General features: G+C 43.8%; 1 pseudogene; it reads right to left on the bottom strand.

Moving 5' to 3' along the window:
- The window catches only part of LOC109881450 (VPS10 domain-containing receptor SorCS3-like), a 51,488-nt pseudogene extending 40,559 nt beyond the window's left edge, over window positions 1-10,929 (bottom strand).
- Between the last annotated feature and the right edge of the window lie 11,980 nt (window positions 10,930-22,909).

The following is a 22,909-nucleotide window of genomic DNA, read 5'->3' on the forward strand; positions in this document are numbered from 1 at the left end:
CATAAACACTTCTAACTACATCATGAAACCAAAATCAAAACCACATATCCCCAAGGGACCACAGTAACTGCAGTGTGTACTCAATACTTGAACCAAGTTAACGTTTTGATGAACATATCCCTTACACTATCCATTAGGGACCCAAAGCCTTGTCTCGCAGGTCCAACGTGGTGTGTGAGCCGAGATGCAATATGTTAAGAATGGAAAACAAGTCGAGTCGAGGAGACTTGTGTTTTTTAAAAGGTTCATCTTCACATCTCCCTTGAGACTTGCAGCTCAATTTCCAGCCCACTTTCCAGCTCGCACTCTCAAACACCTAGATGCCCTGAACGCAGCTCACTCTCCAGATCCCAATCACCTGAATTCTGATCACCTGTTCACACACCTGTATGTCATTATCACACACTATTTAGTTCAGTTCTTTGCACCCCATCGCTGTGAGGTATTGTTTGTTTTGTGATCGCTCGTTGGGTGTCCCATGATTTACTCCTCCCGTGTACAATAGTTTATGCCTGCCTCACTAACGATGCATTTTTGCCTTTCCCTGCCTGTACTTTAGCCTACTGGACTTCCTGTTATCTAGTTATTGCCTAAACTCCCGGACTACGTTACTAGCCTTTTCCCTGCCTGTACTGTTGCCTTTGGACCCCCTGTGTATGACCCTCTGCCAGCCCCTGGACCCAGCTACCTGCCTCCTCCTGTGGTCCTTTTTAACAAACACCTAATGCGCCCTGTGCTTGAAACCAGCTCTCTCCCCTCGTGTTCATTAGATATTTGGCAAATCTTACCATAACTCTATCCTCCTGATTCCTGTTTACAAGCAAAAAAACTAAAGCAGGAAGTACCAGTGACTCGCTCAGTTTGGAAGTGGTCAGATGACGCAGATGCTAAGCTACAGGATTGTTTTTCTAGCACAGACTGGAATATGTTCTGGGATTCTTCCGATGGCATTGAGGAGTACACCACATCAGTCACTGGCTTTATCAATAAGTGCATCGATGACGTCGTCCCCACAGTGACTGTACGTACATACCCCAAACAGAAGCCATAGTTTAAAGGCAACATCCACACGGAGCTAAAGGGTAGACCTGCCGCTTTCAAAGAGTGGGGCTAACCCGGACGCTTATAAGAATTCCCACTATGCTCTCTGATGAACCATTAAACAGGCAAAGCATCAATGCAGGACTAAGATTGAATTGTACAACATCGGCTCTGACGCTCGTTGGATGTGGCAGTGCTTGCAAACCATTACAGACTACAAAGGGAAGCACAGCCGGGAGCTACTCAGTGACATGAGCCTACCAGACGAGCTAAATGGCTATGCTCGCTTCGAGGCATGCAACACTGAGGCATTCATGAGCGCATCAGCTGTTCTGGACAACTATGTGATTACGCTCTCCGTAGCCAATGTCAGTCAGACATTTAATCTGACTAGGAAATGTGTTCCGCTAGCAGAATTGCAACATTTTTATTTTAAATATTTAACTTTAATCAAATCAGAAGTGCTATACAGCAAATGAAAGCAAAACCTCTTGTTAATCTAGCCACCATGTCAGATTTAAAAAAGTATTTACTGGGAAAGCAAAACCATGCGATTATCGATCAGTAGACAAAACATTACGAACAGTTACCAGCCAAGTAAATTAGTCACAAGTCAGAAATAGCAATAAAATTCATCATACTAAAGGTTGACGAAACAAATTGTCTTTGTTCGATATAATCCATTTTTATAGCCTAACACAAAACATTTTGTAAACGGCTTGTGTCATAAATTCAGTGTCCTTCAACTTTGGATGGAACATTCAATTTAATTACTCACTCAAAACGGACGTTTATCGAGTCATGTTTGGTTTCATGGTTTCATGAACTTCATGATTCTTTTCCCGGGACATATTGACCGAAAGGAACTGATTTGAACACACCAAACTATGACCTCATTGCGCACCAATGATATGACCAGTTCTTCATTGATTGACTGTATTTCGGACCAATTACCACTGATTGTCTTGAAATCTAGCTTGACAGATAGCCAATGAGCTGAGGTAAACGACAACATGTAATGGTTCTATCCAGGAAGGCTAGCCTTTGTGGGAAACTTGAGCGTAAAGACACAACCATTCGCCATTGAAAATTCTACTAGAAGCAGCCACGCTGGCTACGCGCCACATTTCTGTTTGAGAATTTTCAGAGAATAATTATGGTGAGTAAAACATTAAAATCAAAGACAAAATATACAGATCTTCACGATATTATTGAAGAAATTGATCGAGATAGTGACAGTGAATTACTACAAGATGATTCAGACAGTGAGAATTATTTTGAGTCTAAATCTGAGGAGATGTTCCTGTATGGAGAAGATTCTGTGTTGGATTGGTGAGTAATGTTATTTAAAATTAATAATATCAAATGTTATTCATTTGAGTTGTTTGAGAAATGTTTATTTTATTTGCCATGTATAAAAATATAATCAGTAATGAAATGTGTAAAGTGCACTGCTCTACATTTTGGGTGGGTGTATGTCTGTCTGTGTGTCTGTATATATTAGATATTTTTTACATTTTATTTTATCTAAACATGGAATGGAACAACTCGTCACCATACTGATTGATTCCCTACTCTATATATAATCTGTGTCTGTCTTTATTTCACAGTCCCAGTGATTCTGATTGGGAGCCCATACTGCCAAGGTGCAAATCCCCCACTGAAGCTGGTCCATCCAGCCGGACCCCTGCTGTCTACGGCACCACACCTACCCCCGCCCGGCCATCAAGAGGTGTGAAGTCGGTGACAAAGAGGCGGAGGAAGGAAAGTGTGGAACCTGCTGGCAGAGCGGAGGAGAGTCGTTGGCACTCTGTGCTGGAGGAGGATGTGGCCACACCACCTCCAATATTCAGAACAAAAAGGCCACCAGGACCTCAGCTGGACATGACCTCCAAGTACAGCCCCATGCAACTTTTTCAGTTTTCACCTCGGCAGTTGTTGATTCCCTGGTGTCGAACACAAATAAGTACAGAGCTAAGAAGCAGGAAGGCAAGAAGGAGACATGGTAAGCCATTTCCATGTCAGATCTTTTTTGTTACCTTTCTATGGTCATTTACATGGGTCTTGTAAAGCTGAAAACCCTGAAGGACTACTGGAAATCTGCACCCCTCTATCAACTGCCTTTCCCCACCAAGGTCATGTCATGCAAAAGGTTTCTGACAATCTCACGGGCGCTTCATATTCGTGACCCAAAGGTTGACGAGGATAACGAGACGAAGCGAGGCACGGCACGGTTTGATAAGCTCTGAAAAATTAAACCTCTCTACCTCGACATCATTGAGGCTTGCAAGACTTATTTTCAGCCCGCCCAGAACCTTTCCATAGATGAGAGGATGTTAGTCTCAAAGGCCAGAATTGGCCTAAAACTGTACGTGCGTAACAAACCGACTAAATGGGGTTGTTTTGGCCGATTCAGCATGTGCATACACGTGCAATTTCTTTGTCTATGAGGGGAAGAGCAGTTGTGCGACCGGTAAGGGACATAGCTATGACTCCGTTATGCAGTTATTAGATTTTCAGCTGCTAGGCAAGGGCTACAAACTTTGTGGACAACTAATACAAAAGCCCTACCCTGTTCACAGACCTGAGGAAGCTGGAGATTTGAAGCCTGTGGCACCATTCGGACCAACAGAGTGGGATTTTTAGAAAACCAGGGTGAACGACATGCCTATCTCACAGCTAGCCTTCAGGGAGCTGCTCATCCAGGAGCTTGCTAGCTACAGCAAGACCACTGTAGCACCTTCTGTCCCCTCTACCTCTGTCCGTTCTGCTCCAACCAGTGGTGTTCACATGCCAAAATGTATCATTGCAGGCAGGAATGTGCCTCAGGGCAAAAAGGGCTCAGTAGGGAGGCTTTGTTGTCTGTGCCACAAGAAATCCCCTGTCACCTGCACCCCCTGTTCGGTGACCCTCTGCTTCACACCAGAAAGAGACTGCTATGGGCTATGGCATCAGCAGCACAATATTGTTTTGAAGACTGAGGGTATTCACATTATTGTACATTGAAAGTGTAAATAGTTACCTTTGTTATTTTTTGAACCTCAGATCCTAAAAATATTATATAGCTCCACCGTCGAGAGCATCCTGACTGGCTGCGTCACTGCCTGGTATGGCAACTGCTCGGCCTCCGACTGCAAGGCACTACAGAGGGTAATGCGTACGGCCCAGTACATCACTGGGGCCAAGCTTCCTGCCATCCAGGACCTCTATACCAGGCGGTGTTAGAGGAAGGCCCTAAAAATTGTCAGAGTCCAGCCACCCTAGCCGCAGACTGTTCTATCTGCTACTGGACGACAAGCGCTACCGGAGCACCAAGTCTATGTCTAAAAGGCTTCTTAACAGCTTCTAACCCTAAGCCATAAGATTCCTGAACAGCTAATCAAATGGCTACCTGGACTATTTGCATAAGCTGCTGCTACTCTCTGTTTATTATCTATGCATAGTCACTTTACTTCTAACTACATGTACATATTACCTCAATTACCTTGACTTAATCTGTGCCACCGCCACATTGACTCTGCACCATTACCCCCTGTATATAGCCTCGCTGCTGTCATTTTATTGTTGCTTTTTAATAATTAGTTATTTTTCTTCTTTTTACTTCTTGCTTGTAAGTAAGCATTTTACTGTAAGGTCTTACACCAGCTGTATTTTCTCACGTGACAAATAACATCTCATTTGATTTTAATACTGAAGTCAATTAGGTGACTTGAACAGTTTAAAAGACCCAGATGAACACAGACAAACAAGAATAAAAAAAAGTTCTGTATTATATTGAGTTGTATCCATACATTCTACTCTTATTCTTTTTTGAGACTTGTCACAGATGCTCTTAATTGCATCACCCTTAGTCAGAGAGAGAGAGAGGAACAGCTACATCAATAGTAATCATGTCTTTACCCTGAGCACACGTTCTGAGATAAGAGGTCAGCCAGAGTTCTAGAACTCGAAATAGAACAGTTTACTCCAGACATTGAGGAAAGAGATAAAGATTGATCTGCATTGAATACAAAAAAGACTGAAGACAAATATTAATGTGATCTGACAAAGCTTGAGACACAGCTGTTTGAATATAGAAAACTATCTGATCTAATATGATCTAATTTATTAATCACCATTGGATTCCATGTTGCATCAATGCTTAATGAATAATTTAATCAGCATTGTACTTATCTCGTCTGAGAGTGTTCCATGTCCACAAAGGTATGTTGTCTGAGAGTGTTCCATGTCCACAAAGGTATGTTGTCTGCGAGTGTTCCATGTCTACAAAGGTATGTTGTCTGCGAGTGTTCCATGTCCACAAATGTATGTTGTCTGCGAGTGTTCCATGTCCACAAAGGTATGTTGTCTGCGAGTGTTCCATGTCCACAAAGGTATGTCGTCTGCGAGTGTTCAAAGTCCACAAAGGTATGTTGTCTGCGAGTGTTCCATGTCCACAAAGGCCCATCCTTTTAATGCAAACAAAATATCACCAACATCTATAGTGTGCATCAAACAGCCCAACAGCTTCTGTTACAAACTCGTATGGTCCACATTCTCCAACGAAGGCCATCACAGACCGAAATTACAACCTCTGGATCTGTCCAGGTTTCATTGTTATGACCGATATTGGGGTCAGTTAGCAACCCAAGGTGTCAGTCTTCTCCCTGCTCCACCTCAACCAGACTCCCCTTTGTGATAGCCATCTTGGTAGCCAGGTAAGACTCATTTGGCCATAATGGTAGGTCTTCTTCACAGGGGGTTATATGGGATGTGACCTGTGTGTGAGTGGGGGGTACAGAGCTCTCCTCAACATGATACTACTGTACAGTGAAGGTTACAGATGAGAGCATAGGTGTATAGGACTGCAGAGTCGCTGTATGTGGTTTGCAGGCCTATAGTGCTGACATCTTCTAATGAATATTAGAATGTTCTCTAGTAGTCACAAATAAAGTTACTGTGTATTTGGAATCATGTTATAACACAAATGTGTTCATTGCATCTAACCAATTGCCATGGTAATTAAATGACCAAGGTAACATCAAATGGATAACAATAATCAATATTCTAATCAAAACGGTAAATAAATAAGAGGACAGAAGAATGTTCAATAAACCAATACGGGGCCGTTGGAACCGGGATGGAATTAAGTTAAAACATCAACAGCTTGGAGCTTTATCCGACTGTATCACAGTTCAAAATCTATGGCATACTGTATCAAACAGCCAACTGTGGTGAAAAAATGACATGGAGCTCACCTTCTGGTCGTGGCTGTAGGCTAGAGCCCAGTCCTCCTGTGTTGGATGGAACAGAAGGATTAGAATGTAGAAGCTGAGGCGGTATTTCTGATAGCTCGCTCCTTCATCCGAGCTGATGAGCACACTGCTCTCAATCTCAGGGTCTGTCAGCACCATTATCTGGAAGAGAGGGAGAGGGTGGAGAGAGAGAGAGAGAGAGAGAGTGGAGAGAGAGGAGAGAGGGTAGAGAGAGAGAGTGGAGAGAGAGGAGAGAGAGAGCCATATCAGCACTCCAGGTCTAGTGGTTGGCATGCAGCATGCTGTTACTAGCGCTAAGACCTTCACTTTGTTTTGGACTTCATTTTACAAATGTGCCTCTCACCTCTGTTGCCATGGTTTTGGCCTCTTCCAGTGCACTCACAGGTCTACACTTTGGTGCACTTTGGCTTCCAGTCACCCCTGTCCAGATGCATTCCCTTTAATGAGATAGATTGCTAGATCAAATCCCCGAGCTGACAAGGTAAACATCTGTTGTTCTGCCCCTGAACAAGGCAGTTAACCCACTGTTTCTAGGCCGTCATTGTAAATAAGAATTTGTTCTTAACTGATTTGCCAAGCTAAATAAAGGTTTAAACCATTTTTGATTTTTAAATAGAGGTGTAAGTAAATCGTGAGGGGGCCACAACACAACTGCAACAATAAGTTGCTATGTTAAAGAATAGGATCAGTTTTAAGAATATACTGTAGATCAATAGGCTGCTGTGTTATGGTATTCTGTAACACCGCTGTGAAGGAAGAGAGAACTCCACAACTTTGCATTCACCATGCGTGACTACATGTCTAGGCAATGCAATTTGTTTTGAACAATATTTAAATGTGTGATAAGAAAGAACAAATATTTGTGCAATAAAGAATAATGTCTTTGTGGAATGCTCAATCTTACTGTAACTCTAGTCGTATGTAGTAGGATCGGACCAAAGCGCAACGTGTTAAGTGTTCATAATTATTTATTAAAACTGAACACAGACAAAATGGCACAACACAAAACAGTTCTGAAAGGTGCAAACACTAAACAGAAAATAACTACCCACAAAACCCATGTGGGAAAAAACTACCTAAGTATGGTTCCCAAACAGAGACAACGAGAGACAGCTGTCCCTTATTGAGAACCATACCTGGCCAAAACAAAGAAATACAAAGCATAGAAAAAGGACATAGAATGCCCACCCAAATCACACCCTGACCAAACCAAAATAGAGACATAAAAAGCTCTCTATGGTCAGGGCGTGACTCTTACCACCGTGGGAGGATTTCTATTTCCATGCTAGGAATAATATAGTCTCTACTTTCATTTCGTCATAAATTCAGTGAAAATGTAAATGTGTTGCTGCATATTTGTTGGAAATGAGCCTCTGGTGAAAGCAATAACAGAGCAAGATCTGTAAAACTAAAATCATAATAGGAACACATGTAGGTATTAGGTATAAATATGTAAATTGCAGTACATGTTCATACTATAAAATAAAAGATACTGTGAAAGTACACAACATTGACACAACTTAATTAAGATGAAGCCCTTGGTTTGGAAGCCTGTATGATATATAATATTAAATACTACATTGTAACAAAATCTGACCTTATTGGTGTAGTATCTATATCTTGGGATTAAAATGATTTATTTGGGGGTGCGATGTAAAGCATACATTTTCATTACAGTTCATTACTCACAAAACACAGAAATATCCCTAAAAAGCATTTCCAGTATATAAACCATGGATTTTTTTCTCTCAAAAGAATCCATAGATATCTTGATTAATAAGACATACATAGCTCATATATGCTTTAATTATAATAAACTACTAAACCCAGACAGAAGAAGGAGAAGGGAAAAGCGTGACTTGGATAGTGTCACAGCCAAAACGCCTGTGTTTTCTTTCCCTGCAACATATTTGAATTGGAAAAAGCAGCAGTGCATTTGTCACTGACACAAATACCACCGTCTTTACCCAGCTTTAACTAGGAATCCTCCCTGGTGGTGATTTAGAAAAATTGTTTTTCATTAAAGCCAATAAACAGAGCGGATTCTGTGCCAGTGTCTCTTTTTCTCAATGTTCCTTTGTTTTTTTGCGAAGGGCCCCCTCTATTTCACCCAGTGTCTTAGAAACTATAAATGACATGGGACAAGGCCCTAAGGCCAGGTCCAATCATTTTCAATAATATCGTATTAAACGACAGCATTTATTATGAGTGGAAATTGCATTTCACCTTGTATTTCTGATTCTTCTGTCTCTGTCTCACCAAGTACAAATGCTAGAAGTCATTGAAGGGTCTGCGTGGATCAGTGTTTCTTCACCACTGAACAAGGAGACACTGAATGCTCTCCACCTGCATTGCTTGCTGTTTGGGGTTTTAGGCTGGGTTTCTGTACAGCACTTTGAGATATCAGCTGATGTACGAAGGGCTATATAAATAAATTTGATTTGATTTGATTTGATTTGAATGTTTCTCAGCTCTCTAATAATAATTTAGGTGAGTCCTTTTCAACCAGGCTCCCTTTAGATTTACTGTAATACATTTCATATTAAGACATATGTCTATTGAGGGCTTGTTGTATAGCTGTGTGTATAGCTGTACTCTGTATATCCCCTGTATCACTGTTGCTTTTACTGGAAGGTGTAATATTACACTTTAAATGTTGACAATAAAAGGAATTGGATAAGAAATGTATTAATTAACTGCCAAAGATGATTCATCTTTAACCAACCTGATTGGATTTCCTGCACAGTAAATGTTACTTGCCATGCGACATAATCAAGATTAAATCCTAATCAAACATTATCTCTCTTACAAAATGTAGTCAAATGTATTGGACAAAGCCTTCTCATAACCCATCTCTCAGTAGATGTAATTCATTTCCTTTCAGAGATTGTTTATGTGGATCATATGGACATGGGCATGTCCATCTGTTCAGTTTTAACAGGCACCAAGTTCCACAAGGGGAGGTTACGTAACAGCTCACATCATCGTCAATAACTTTCACCTCATCAAATATACCATTGCATCGCCAGGTATTTAACATTTCACTCCACATCCATTTTGCAATTGATCATCAATGTGTCTCCCGGGAACAAAGAGGAGTGAGGTCAGTAACAAAGCTTAGATTAATACAGGTTGTTAGGATAACCTCTACATGTTATCTGCTTATTATCAGCTAGTCGGTGGGAGTCCAGTGACCGAGCTAATCGTCATGTGAAGAGTGCGATAGTTATTGCTGTGTTGTTTGAGGGGCTGCAGCCTGCTGTTGGATGGAGCTCGAGCCATCTGCTGACCGCAAACAAAGAGAGGAGCGGAGGAGATGATGCCTCACAGCAGATAAATATTGTCAAACCCAGATCGATTGCGGCCTATCTGTGAGTGAGCACTCTATAGGAAAAGGTATATTTAGGCAAATTTCCAGTGAATCTCGTTACAACCATAGAAATAGAACGTCTAATCATTCTATGTCTATTAATTCTATTTATATGTCTAGAAGGCTAGACTTCATTATTAGCAGTGGTTGTGAGTCAAACTGTGCAGAAGACCTTGGAATAAGGCTCAACATTCATAAGAGTGTCTTCTTTCAATGCGTGAAATGTAAAACCATCATTACCTATTATCTATCAGCGTATCAGCATTTAAGGCTCGACCCACACAGTTTATAATGTGGAATAGATGGTGAACTTCCCAAAGTAGAAAGAAACTTTGCTCAGAGAATTAGCACCTACTTTGTTTTATTAGTTTTGCTTCAGAATTTATCGACAAACCAACAAGATTCTGTCTTGAATACGTTTTGACTTTCTAAAAGGTATCTCTGGTCTCTGTGTTGTGTCATGGTAAATGTCCTGAGGCTAAAACTACAGTATGAGTACGTTTTGCTTGGTAACAATCTTGAATTGACTTTCTAACTCTGGGCAAGCTTCCAGCATAAGGCAATGTAAGCTAAATAAGGTCATTAAACGTTACATTTTTTTTATAAACATGTAAATGCTTGAGGGAAAATATGTATTCAAACCAAATGTATTTTATTTTATAGTCAGTCTAAACTTCACTTCGAGTTAACATTCGTTTTGATCGGATAGAACAAATACTGGCAGCAGAGAATGGACATTGAACAATTCAGTCATTGTTGTGTTATTGAAAATCACTCTTTTGAAGTTTGTCTTACCTTTCTCTTGTTGGATGGACAGACATACAGGTAACTCAGCGCAGTCTTAGATGCCACTTTGTCATTCATCCTCTCATAGGTGAATCCATAGTCGTTGATCTGTACAAACAACAACAACAAAAAAACTAAGGGAAATACAGACAGCCATACAGACTTACAGACAGTGGTTACATACCAACACCTGCTTCGAACCACAACCACATCTTAAGGTAGGTTGATGACCTAATTAAATAATCTTGGCTTTGAACCATGTCATGTGAAATATCCCTGTTATTGTACATCTTACAGCACTTGGCTATCGAACCCTTATAACTACAGGAATCTAGGGTGCTCAAGGGCCTTTGATCCTATAACATGCAAACTAAATATACGACCATGACATACGTAGAATGCAAAAACATTTGGATGTGCCCTGAATCCCGGAGACTTGAACGTGCACAGATAGGGCTCTACCTGTACAGAATACATGCCCCAGTGTCCTTTTCGGTAGAAGTATAATTTCCCAGCCAAAGATTTATTTTAAATACATTTGTTGTTCAGTTGTTCTGAACCCACTGAGTGCAAGTCATCTTTAATTAACTTCTTATGGCTGCAGGGACAGTATTGAGTAGCTTGGATGAAAAAGGTGCCAATTGTAAACGGCCAGCTCCTCAGTCTCAGTTGCTAATATGTGCATATTAATATTAGTATTGGATAGAAAACACTCAAGTTTCCAAAACTGTCGAAATATTGTCTGTGAGTATAACAGAACTAATATTGCAGGCAAAACCCTGGGGAAAATCAAACCAGGAAGTTTGTATTTTGAAAACTCCATGTTCCATAGCCTCCCTTTGCTCCATTTAAAGGGATATCAACCAGATTCCTTTTCCTCATCGCTTCCTCAATGTGTCAACAGTCTCCAGACATAGTTTCAGGCTTTTATTTAGAAAAATGAGCCAGAAAGATAACATCGCGTCAGGTGATCGCATGAGTTTTCCTCGTGCAATAGAGTTTGAGCTGCCATTGCCTTTCCCTCTCCTACTGATAAAGACATTTGCGGTTGATATATTATCTATTATATATTTTAAAAACAACCTGAGGATTGATTATAAAAAATGTTTGACATGTTTCTGTGGACATTACGGAAACTATTTGGAATTTGTCTGCGTTGTTGTGACCGCTCTTTCCTGTGGATTTCTGAACATAATGCGCCAAACAAACGGAGGTATGTTGGATATAAAAATAGTCTTTATGAACAAAAGGAACATTTTTTTGTGCAACTGAGAGTCTCGTGAGTGGAAACATCTGAAGATCATCAAAGGTAAACAATTAATTTGATTGCTTTTCTGATTTTCGTGACCAAGCTACTTGATACTAAGAGTACATAATGTTTTGTCGAGCGATCGATTAACTTACACAAACGCTTGGATTGCTTTCACTGTAAAGCATATTTTCAAAACACGACAGGTGGATTAACAAAAGGCTAAACTGTGTTTTCCTATATTGCACTTGTAATTTCATGAATATAAATATGTTTAGTAATATTCATTGAATGTGGCGCTATGCAATTCAGCGGTTGTTGTTGACAATTATCCAGTTAACAGGATTGCAGCCCTAACAAGATACATTCTCATCCATGCTTCAGAAACAAAAGGTTGCACGTCTTGATTGTTGACCAATGACCAGTCATCAGCATTGGAGCACAAAGGTGAGCACACATATCAAAATTAGTGATCAAAAATAACTTCCACAGGGATGCTGGTCGATGCTGTTGATTCCAATGTGTCAAGTTGGCTGGATGTCCTTTGGGTGGTGGACCATTCTTGAGGATGAAAAACACAGCAGTGTCGAAGTTCTTGACACAAACCAGTGCGTCTGGCTCCTTCTACCATACCCCATTCAAAGGCACTTTCACCATCTGAATGACACATGCACAACCCATGTCTCAATTGTTTCAAGGCTTAACAATCCTTCTTTAACCTGTCTCCTCCCCTCCATCTACACTGATTGATGTGGATTTAACAGGTGACATCACTCATGGATCGTAGCTTCTACCTGGATTCACCTGTTCATTCTATGTCATGGAAAAATCAGGTGTTCCTAATGTTTTCTATAGTCAGTGTATGTCTTAAGATAAACAGCTGTACCATCGCACTGCTGTCAATATTATGGGATGAAGATTTAACACATGCTGACAAATTTATTACAATATTTGTGAGGAAGAACAGGGCTACCCGGCTGGCAATGAGCACTCTGCAAGCATGCTGCCCTCCAAAGTGATGGCACGGTACAGACAGTACATGCTTTCCATCTGATCCTGCAAACTCAGTTAACCTCTCTTGGGTAGGGGGCAGTATTTTCACGTCCGGATGAAAAGTGTGCCCAAAGTTGTTGTGCACTTGAGTGAGGACCCAAAAGCGATTTAACAAAAACAGAGTCCTTTAATGTAAAAACACAGGGAAGACATAGATCCTCTTCAGATGTAGAAAAATGGCAAAATAGACAACCCTCAGAGAGGGCGACAAATGAAACAGAAAGTCCTTCTGATATTTACAAAAGAGTCCCCTTCTTAGCAGCAGAGGAGAATAGCTGGGTTGCGGCGACAGACTGCTGGTCTCTCTGGGTAGGCGTGGGTCGTAGCGGACAGAGGTACCTGATCACACGTAGCATCAGAAGAACAGGTGTGACGACCCTCCCACTCTGTCTGCTGTATTCTCTCTCTGTTATTTCCTTATTAGGATGCTGGTGGGCGGAGTTGGGAGGGTCGTCAGCTTTATGGGAAACACCTGGGCCCGGTGTCTCCCAGGATAAATACACCACTTCCCCATTCATGGAGGAGACTCTCTCCATGCAGACACCTTTGTAGATTGTGTTGTGGTTCTTGGTGGCATGTTTGTTTGTTTGTTTGCTTTGGCACCTTTCAACACCCTGCATTATCACATTCACGCATGTAAAACACTCACTTACACTACTGATTTATTAAAACTGAACACAGACAAAATGGCACAACACAAAACAGTTCTGAAAGGTGCAAACACTAAACAGAAAATAACTACCCACAAAACCCATGTGGGAAAAAACTACCTAAGTATGGTTCCCAAACAGAGACAACGAGAGACAGCTGTCCCTTATTGAGAACCATACCTGGCCAAAACAAAGAAATACAAAGCATAGAAAAAGGACATAGAATGCCCACCCAAATCACACCCTGACCAAACCAAAATAGAGACATAAAAAGCTCTCTATGGTCAGGGCGTGACTCTTACCACCGTGGGAGGATTTCTATTTCCATGCTAGGAATAATATAGTCTCTACTTTCATTTCGTCATAAATTCAGTGAAAATGTAAATGTGAATGTTATGTTATGTAAATGTTAATAAATATATATTTTGTTACTCCTTATCTCCACGTTGTCTCCCTTTGTTACGGGCGTTGAGCCGGTTCGTGACAAGTGGGGGCTCATCCGGGATCTTTGAACTATTGGTTTGGGAGACCGTGGAGGTACGTGTTTGGTTTGCATATTGAGTTTGATAGGCCCAGTATTGGTTGTCTTTGTTGTTTGGTTTGTGTGCTGCGTTGGAGAGAGAATGGTTAGTTTCCAGGCCCTGCCTAGCCTGAAATTTTGTTCTACTTTCTGTTGGGAAGTCAGTCTGAGGTGGTGAGTAAATCGGCTGTGTACCTCGGTAGGAGATTTGTGTAGGGTAGTGCAACTTGCTACCCGGAGCTATAGCCTTTTTCCCCTGATAGGTTTAGCGACGTGTTTAATTTTTTGGAATATGTTGGGCATGGTTAATGTTTGTTATTTTTGTGTGGTGTCTGTGGACTGAGCAGTTGTCTCGGGGGCACATCCGTGGCTTGATGGAATTTTCCAGCATGCTGGGGAGTTTTTCCTTGCCAGCGGGCTACAGTGCGTAAATTCCCACCGCAAATCTGCACGAAGACTAGGGTTGAGTTATTGTAGGTTTTGGGGAAGCTCCATATCTCATCTCTCTTCTGTGGTGCTCAGGGTGATTGTCAATTCTCTGGTTGTGGTCTGGCGTCTTATGTAGATAAGTTCATTTGCTCTCCATCAGAGGAATTGTTAGATTTAGGTACTAAAGAACAGCTGTTGAAGGTCGCGGAACACTACAAGGTTGAGATTAGTGATAAACGTCTAAAGAATTCTATTAGGTTGATATTGAAGGCCAATCTGATGGAGAGTGGTATTCTTGAAGTTACCACTGGGCCAGCCTCTGCTGAGGATTTGCCATCTCTCCATAACGTTACAATGGCCATTCCATCGGTTAGCCCTAGTAGCCTTCTTTTTGAACAGCAGAAAGAACTGCTTTTGTTACAGCTGGAGCATGATCGTGAGAAGAGAGAGCATGATCGGCAGCATGATCGTGAGAAGCTAGAGCATGATCGTGTAAAATATGAAAAGGAATTGGCATTTAAACAAGATATGGAGCGTGCTAAAATCAAGTTGCAACAAGAACGTATAGAGTTGGTTAGGGAAGGAAAGATCTCAGGGGAGAGTTTGTTTTGGGAAGGTGACCCAGATTTACCTAGGGGTAGTTCTGCTTTTGGTCGTGCCCCAGAGACATTTGATATTGTTGGGAACTTACGGTTATTGCCTCAGTTTAATGAAAAGGACCCCGAGACATTCTTTTCGTTGTTTGAGCGGGTTGCTGACGCTAGGAGTTGGCCTGATTCTGACCGCACTTTAATGTTGCAGTGTGTGCTGACTGGTAAAGCACAGGAAGCATATTCAGCTCTTAGTGCACTAGACAGTACCAGTTATGATAAAGTTAAAACAGCTGTGTTACAGATTTATGAACTGGTCCCTGAGGCTTACCGCCAACGATTTAGAACTTTAAAAAGGGATGATAAGCAGACTCATGTTGAGTTTGCGCGACAGTTATCTTTACAGTTTAATCGCTGGTGTTCCGCATCTGCAGTTGTGACTTTCCAAGGGCTGTGTGATCTGATTATGTTAGAGCAATTTAAGGACACAATTCCTGATCGTATTGCCACGTATATTAACGAACAGAAAGTAAAGAATGTTGCTGAAGCTGCGGTTTTGGCGGACGAGTATGTGTTGACTCACAAAAGTGCCTTTGTAGAGCCCCGTATTCGGAAAGAGTGGGGGCGTTCGGATAGATTTGGGCTTCGCTCACCGAGACACTTTGGTTCACGGGCAGAGTTCTATTCAACTAGGGTTGAGCCTGACTCCCATGGTAAAGCTGACTTTGGGCAGGAGTGTCACTACTGTCAAGGTTCAGGTCATTGGAAAAACGAATGTCCACTTCTCAGGTCAAAGGGTGCTTATGCTAAATCTAAGCCTACCGCGTTAGCTGCACCTGTTCCACATCAGTTCACTCATGACTCATTTTCTCAAGCCCAGGAGAATGTGAAAGTCCATATTGATCCAGACTATTTACCTTTCATTACGGAAGGTTTTGTGTCTATGTTAGGAAGTAAAGACCTAGTGCCAGTGAAGATCCTGAGAGACACAGGTGCCTCTGAATCATTTGTGTTGGAGTCTGTGTTACCCTTTTCTGCTGAGACTGAGTCGGGGAATAGTGTTCTAATTAGGGGAATAGGTTTGAACACTCTGTCAGTTCCATTGCATAAACTGATGTTGGATTGTGGGCTGGTGAAGGGTGAAGTTGTTGTGGGGGTGCGTCCTTCGTTGCCTATTGAGGGTATCGACGTTATCCTTGGGAATAACTTGGCTGGTGAGCGTGTATGGCCAGTCGTGTTTCCATCTCTCGTGGTTTCCACTAAGCCGTCATTTGTTGGGATTCCTGATGAGAATGTACAGAGTTTCCCAGAGGTGTTCTCTGCGTGTGCAGTGACACGTTCTATGAGCCGTGGCGAACTTGTTACTGCGCCGACTAATGATAATAATACGAAGTATGTCACTGTTTTCCCTGTTATACCGTTATCTGTAACCCGGTCAGATCTAATCAATGCGCAACGGGATGACCCCACATTGGAAGAGTTGCGTGATCAAATTGTGCCTGTAGAACAGTTGGGAGATGTCGCCCATGGCTATTTTCTCCAAGAGGATGTCCTGATGAGAAAGTGGTTGTCTCATGATAGTTGTTTTCTGGGGGAGGCAATTAGTCAGGTTGTTGTACCAGTTAAGCTTCGTGAGTTGGTGTTGGAAACTTCTCACAGCGATGTTGCTGGACATATGGGGGTGAGGAAAACCTACAATCGCATATTAAGACATTTCTTTTGGCCTAGATTAAAGAGGGATGTTTCTGATTTTATCAAAACTTGTCACACCTGTCAATTAACTGGTAAGCCTAATCAAGCTATTAAACCAGTACCATTGTTTCCTATTCCTGTACTCAGCCAACCTTTTGAGTATCTGATTATTGACTGTGTGGGCCCTCTGCCTCGTTCTAAAAAGGGTAGCAGTTACCTGTTCACTGTGATGTGTCAGACCACTAGGTTTCCTGCTGCCTATCCTCTCCGATCTATCACGACTAAATCGGTGTTAAAAGCTTTGACTCAGTTTCTCTCATTGTTTGGAATCCCTAAGGTCATTCAGAGTGATCAAGGATCTAATTTTACCTCTAATCTGTTTAGTCAGGTTCTTCAACAGCTCCATATTAAACACAATTTGTCTAGCGCCTATCACGCGCAAAGTCAAGGAGCACTGGAACGTTTCCATCAAACACTTAAGTCTTTGTTGAGAGCTTATTGTACTGAGATGGATAAGGATTGGGAGGAGGGGTTGCCTTGGTTACTGTTAGCCGCTAGGGAAGTTTCACAGGAGAGCACAGGTTTCAGTCCAAATGACCTTGTGTTTGGACATAGGGTGCGTGGACTTTTATCTGTTCTCCAGGATGACTGGAAGTCTCCCGAGCCTCCTCAGTCCCTATTATCATATGTGTGTGATTTCCGGCGACGACTGTACGCCGCTGGTGAAATGGCTAAAGAGAAGTTATCATCTTCACAGGAGAGGATGAAGGGCATATTTGATCGCCGAACTGAGCCTCGTCACTTTATTCCAGGTGACCAGGTTCTTGCTCTGCTGCCAATTGTTGGTTCTCCTTTTCAAGCCAAGTTTCAAGGTCCATATACAGTGGTGCGCCAGTACACTGAGCAAAATTATCTAGTTGCCACTCCAGAACGGAGGAAAGCACACCAGCTGTGCCATGTAAATCTGTTAAAACCTTATTATGCACGTTCCTCTGAGACTGAACAGTGGGATTCTACAGAGGACGGTAAACCTGTTCTTTTGGCTGATACCGTTGTTTCCTTGTGTTCTTGTCCTGCTAGTTCTGTGCATGAGGAGGAAGATGTTCCTGGTCCTGACGATTGTATATTGCAGGGTAGATTGAAAAATTCAGAAACACTGGATATTTTAGACAGTCTTCTCACTCACCTACCTGTTGATGGGCGGAAAGAGATGGTTGGTCTTATTCAGAGATTTCCAGGTTTGTTTTCTGATACACCTACAAACTTAATAGAACATGATATTGACATTGGAGGTGCTGACCCCATTCGTCAGCGGTTCTATAGAGTTTCTTCAGAGAAACTACGTTGTCTGGATGCTGAGGTCAAGTACATGCTGGAGAGTAAGATAGCAGAGCCTTCTTTCTCCAGTTGGGCTTCTCCCTGTATCTTGGTCAGTAAACCGGATGGAACAAACCGTTTTTGTACAGACTACCGTAAGGTAAACGGTGTCACAAAGCCAGATTCATTTCCTCTTCCTCGGATGGAGGACTGTGTTGATCAAGTCGGTGCAGCTAAGTTTGTGAGCAAATTTGACCTGTTAAAAGGCTATTGGCAGGTGCCACTGACGAGTAGGGCACGTGAAATCTCTGCCTTTATTACACCCTTTGGTCTGTACTCGTATTCGGTTATGAGTTTCGGTCTGCGCAATGCACCTGCCACTTTTCAGCGACTTATGAACAGGGTTGTCGCCGGTCTGACCGGGTGCGCTGTTTATTTGGACGATGTAGTAATATATGCAGATACTTGGGAAGAACATCTGTCCCGTATTCAAGCCTTGTTCGAACGTCTGGCTGCGGGTCGCCTCACAATCAATCTGGCTAAATGTGAGTTTGCTCAGGCGACCGTTACATACCTTGGAAAAGTGGTTGGGCAGGGTGAAGTGCGTCCTGTTCGGGCTAAAGTGGTGGCTATTGATGCTTTTCCACCACCAACTACTAAAAAGGAACTGATGCGTTTCTTGGGCATGATTGGGTATTACCGTAGTTTTTGTAGGAACTTCTCTACTGTGGTCGCTCCCTTGACAGATATGCTGAAAGCTAAGGCTGTTTACGTTTGGTCTACTCGTTGTCAACACGCTTTTGAAGATGCAAAGAGGTTGCTGACCTCAACTCCGGTGCTGGCTGCTCCTCGCGTGGATTTGTCATTTACCTTGCAGGTGGATGCTAGTCATGTGGGGGCAGGTGCAGTTTTGCTGCAAGCAGATGTGTCTGGGATTGAGAGGCCTGTTAGTTTATTTTCCAAAAAGTTTAACGATTATCAGTTGAACTATTCGGTTATTGAAAAGGAAGCGCTAGCACTCATTTGGGCGCTACAACACTTCGAAGTGTATGTCGGGTCGGGGGTTGTGCCCATTGTGGTCTACACCGACCATAACCCCCTCACTTTTTTGAGGTCCATGATGTGTCCAAACCAGAGGATAATGCGATGGTGTTTATTTTTACAATCATTCCATCTCGATGTGAGGCACATCCGGGGGACTGAAAACGTGATTGCTGATGCGCTCTCTCGTGCGCCCTGTTCCTAAATGTTTACGTGACTGACCATTGTTTCGGGTTGTCATGTTCTATCTTTCCTGTCTGTTCCCTCCTGGTCGTGTGTTCTTCTTTCCTCTTAAATATTGCTTCCTATGCACAAAGGTTGCTGAGGTCTGGGGAGGAGGTTGGTTGGTGCAGGTGGAGGTGTGAACACATAACCCCTCGTCAATTTGTGGCGCAGAAGCTGTGTCAATTTGGAACTTAGGCTGGTATTTTGTTCCGGGGTCCTTGTTGGTCCCCGGTTTTATGGGGGGGATGTGACGACCCTCCCACTCTGTCTGCTGTATTCTCTCTCTGTTATTTCCTTATTAGGATGCTGGTGGGCGGAGTTGGGAGGGTCGTCAGCTTTATGGGAAACACCTGGGCCCGGTGTCTCCCAGGATAAATACACCACTTCCCCATTCATGGAGGAGACTCTCTCCATGCAGACACCTTTGTAGATTGTGTTGTGGTTCTTGGTGGCATGTTTGTTTGTTTGTTTGCTTTGGCACCTTTCAACACCCTGCATTATCACATTCACGCATGTAAAACACTCACTTACACTACTGATTACTGATTACACACACCATTGTATATTTTCCTTAGTTGCTTTAGTTAATAAATATATATTTTGTTACTCCTTATCTCCACGTTGTCTCCCTTTGTTACGGGCGTTGAGCCGGTTCGTGACACAGGCAGATTCCAACAGGATGGGACAAGGGTGAAGCAAACAAGACGATAGTTTGGTTCTGGCATGAGAAACTCAAACGAGAATCTGACAAAGAAAGAAGCAGGAACAGAGAGAGAAATAGAGACCTAATCAGAGGGAAAAAGGGAACAGGTGGGAAAAGGGTGAACGAGGTAGTTAGAGGAGATGAGGAACAGCTGGAGGAGGAGAGAAAGAGAAGGTAGCCTAATACGACCAGCAGAGGGAGACAGAGTGACGAGAAAGAACAGGAACAAGACATAATGACAAGACATGACAGTACCCCCCCACTCACCGAGCACCTCCTGGCGCACTCGAGGAGGAAACCTGGCGGCAACGGAGGAAATCATCGATCAGCGAACGGTCCAGCACGTCCCGAGAGGGAACCCAACTCCTTTCCTCAGGACCGTACCCCTCCCAATCTGCTAGGTACTGATGACCACGGCCCCGAGGACGCATGTCCAAAATCTTACGGACCCTGTAGATAGGTGCGCCCTCGACAAGGATGGGGGGGGGGGGGGGAGACGAGCGGGGGCGCGAAGAACGGGCTTAACACAGGAGACATGGAAGACCGGGTGGACGCGACGAAGATATCGCGGGAGAAGAAGTCGCACTGCGACAGGATTAATGATCTGAGAAATACGGAACGGACCAATGAACCGCGGGGTCAACTTGCGAGAAGCTGTCTTAAGGGGAAGGTTTTGAGTGGAGAGCCATACTCTCTGACCGCGACAATATCTAGGACTCTTAGTTCTACGCTTATTAGCGGCTCTCACAGTCTGCGCCCTATAACGGCAAAGTGCAGACCTGACCCTCTTCCAAGTGCGCTCACAACGTTGGACAAAAGCCTGAGCGGAGGGGACGCAGGACTCGGCGAGCTGAGACGAGAACAGCGGAGGCTGGTACCCGAGGCTACTCTGAAAAGGAGATAGACCGGTCGCAGACGAAGGAAGCGAGTTGTGGGCGTATTCTGCCCAGGGGAGCTGTTCTGACCAAGACGCAGGGTTACGAAAAGAAAGACTGCGTAAGATGCGACCAATAGTCTGATTGGCCCGTTCTGCTTGACCGTTAGACTGAGGGTGAAAGCCGGAAGAGAGACTGACGGAAGCTCCAATCAAACGGCAAAACTCCCTCCAAAATTGAGACGTGAATTGCGGACCCCTGTCCGAAATGACGTCTGACGGAAGGCCATGAATTCTGAAAACATTCTCGATGATGATTTGTGCCGTTTCTTTAGCAGAAGGGAGCTTAGCGAGGGGAATAAAATGAGCCGCCTTAGAGAACCTATCGACAACCGTAAGAATAACAGTCTTCCCCGCTGACGAAGGCAGTCCGGTGATAAAATCTAAGGCGATGTGAGACCACGGTCGAGAGGGAATGGGAAGCGGTCTGAGACGGCCGGCAGGAGGGGAGTTACCGGACTTAGTCTGCGCGCAGACCGAACAAGCAGCCACGAAACGACGCGTGTCACGCTCCCGAGTGGGCCACCAAAAACGCTGGCGAATGGAAGCAAGCGTACCCCGAACGCCGGGGTGGCCGGCTAACTTGGCAGAGTGAGCCCACTGAAGAACGGCCAGACGAGTAGGAACGGGAATGAAAAGAAGGTTCCTAGGACAAGCGTGCGGCGACGGAGTGTGAGTGAGTGCTTGCTTTACCTGCCTCTCAATTCCCCAGACAGTCAACCCGACAACACGCCCCTCAGGGAGAATCCCCTCGGGGTCGGTGGAGACTACTGAAGAACTGAAGAGACGAGATAAAGCATCAGGCTTGGTGTTCTTAGAGCCCGGACGATAAGAAATTACGAACTCGAAACGAGTGAAAAACAGCGCCCAACGAGCCTGACGCGCATTAAGTCGTTTGGCAGAACGGATGTACTCAAGGTTCCTATGGTCAGTCCAAACGACAAAAGGAACGGTCGCCCCCTCCAACCACTGTCGCCATTCGCCTAGGGCTAAGCGGTTGGCGAGCAGTTCGCGGTTTCGCACATCATAGTTACGTTCCGACGGCGACAGGCGATGAGAAAAATACGCGCAAGGGTGGACCTTGTCGTCAGAGAGGGAGCGCTGAGAAAGAATGGCTCCCACGCCCACCTCTGACGCGTCAACCTCGACAACGAACTGTCTAGAGACGTCAGGTGTAACAAGGATAGGTGCGGATGTAAAGCGATTCTTGAGAAGATCAAAAGCTCCCTGGGCGGAATCGGACCACTTAAAGCACGTCTTGACAGAAGTAAGGGCTGTGAGGGGAGCTGCCACCTGACCGAAATTACGGATGAAACGACGATAGAAATTCGCGAAGCCGAGAAAGCGCTGCAGCTCGACGCGTGACTTAGGAACGGGCCAATCAATGACAGCTTGGACCTTAGCGGGATCCATCTTAATGCCTTCAGCGGAAATAACAGAACCGAGAAATGTGACGGAGGAGGCATGAAAAGTGCACTTCTCAGCCTTCACATAAAGACAATTCTCTAAAAGGCGCTGGAGGACACGTCGAACGTGCTGAACATGAATCTGGAGTGACGGTGAAAAAAATCAGGATATCGTCAAGGTAGACGAAAACAAAGATGTTCAGCATGTCTCTCAGGACGTCATTTACTAATGCCTAAAAGACAGCTGGAGCGTTTGCGAGGCCGAAAGGAAGAACCCGGTATTCAAAGTGCCCTAACGGAGTGTTAAACGCCGTTTTCCACTCGTCCCCCTCCCTGACGCGCACGAGATGGTAAGCGTTACGAAGGTCCAACTTAGTGAAAAACCTGGCTCCCTGCAGGATCTCGAAGGCTGAAGACATAAGAGGAAGCGGATAACGATTCTTAACTGTTATGTCATTCAGCCCTCGATAATCTATGCAGGGGCGCAGGGACCCGTCCTTCTTCTTAACAAAAAAAACCCCCGCTCCGGCGGGAGAGGAGGAGGGGACTATGGTACCGGCGTCAAGAGCTACAGACAAATAATCTTCGAGAGCCTTACGTTCGGGAGCCGACAGAGAGTATAGTCTACCCCGGGGGGGGGGTGGTTCC

The sequence above is a fragment of the Oncorhynchus kisutch genome, linkage group LG20 (genome assembly GCF_002021735.2).
Source record: "Oncorhynchus kisutch isolate 150728-3 linkage group LG20, Okis_V2, whole genome shotgun sequence".
Taxonomy (NCBI): domain Eukaryota; kingdom Metazoa; phylum Chordata; class Actinopteri; order Salmoniformes; family Salmonidae; genus Oncorhynchus; species Oncorhynchus kisutch.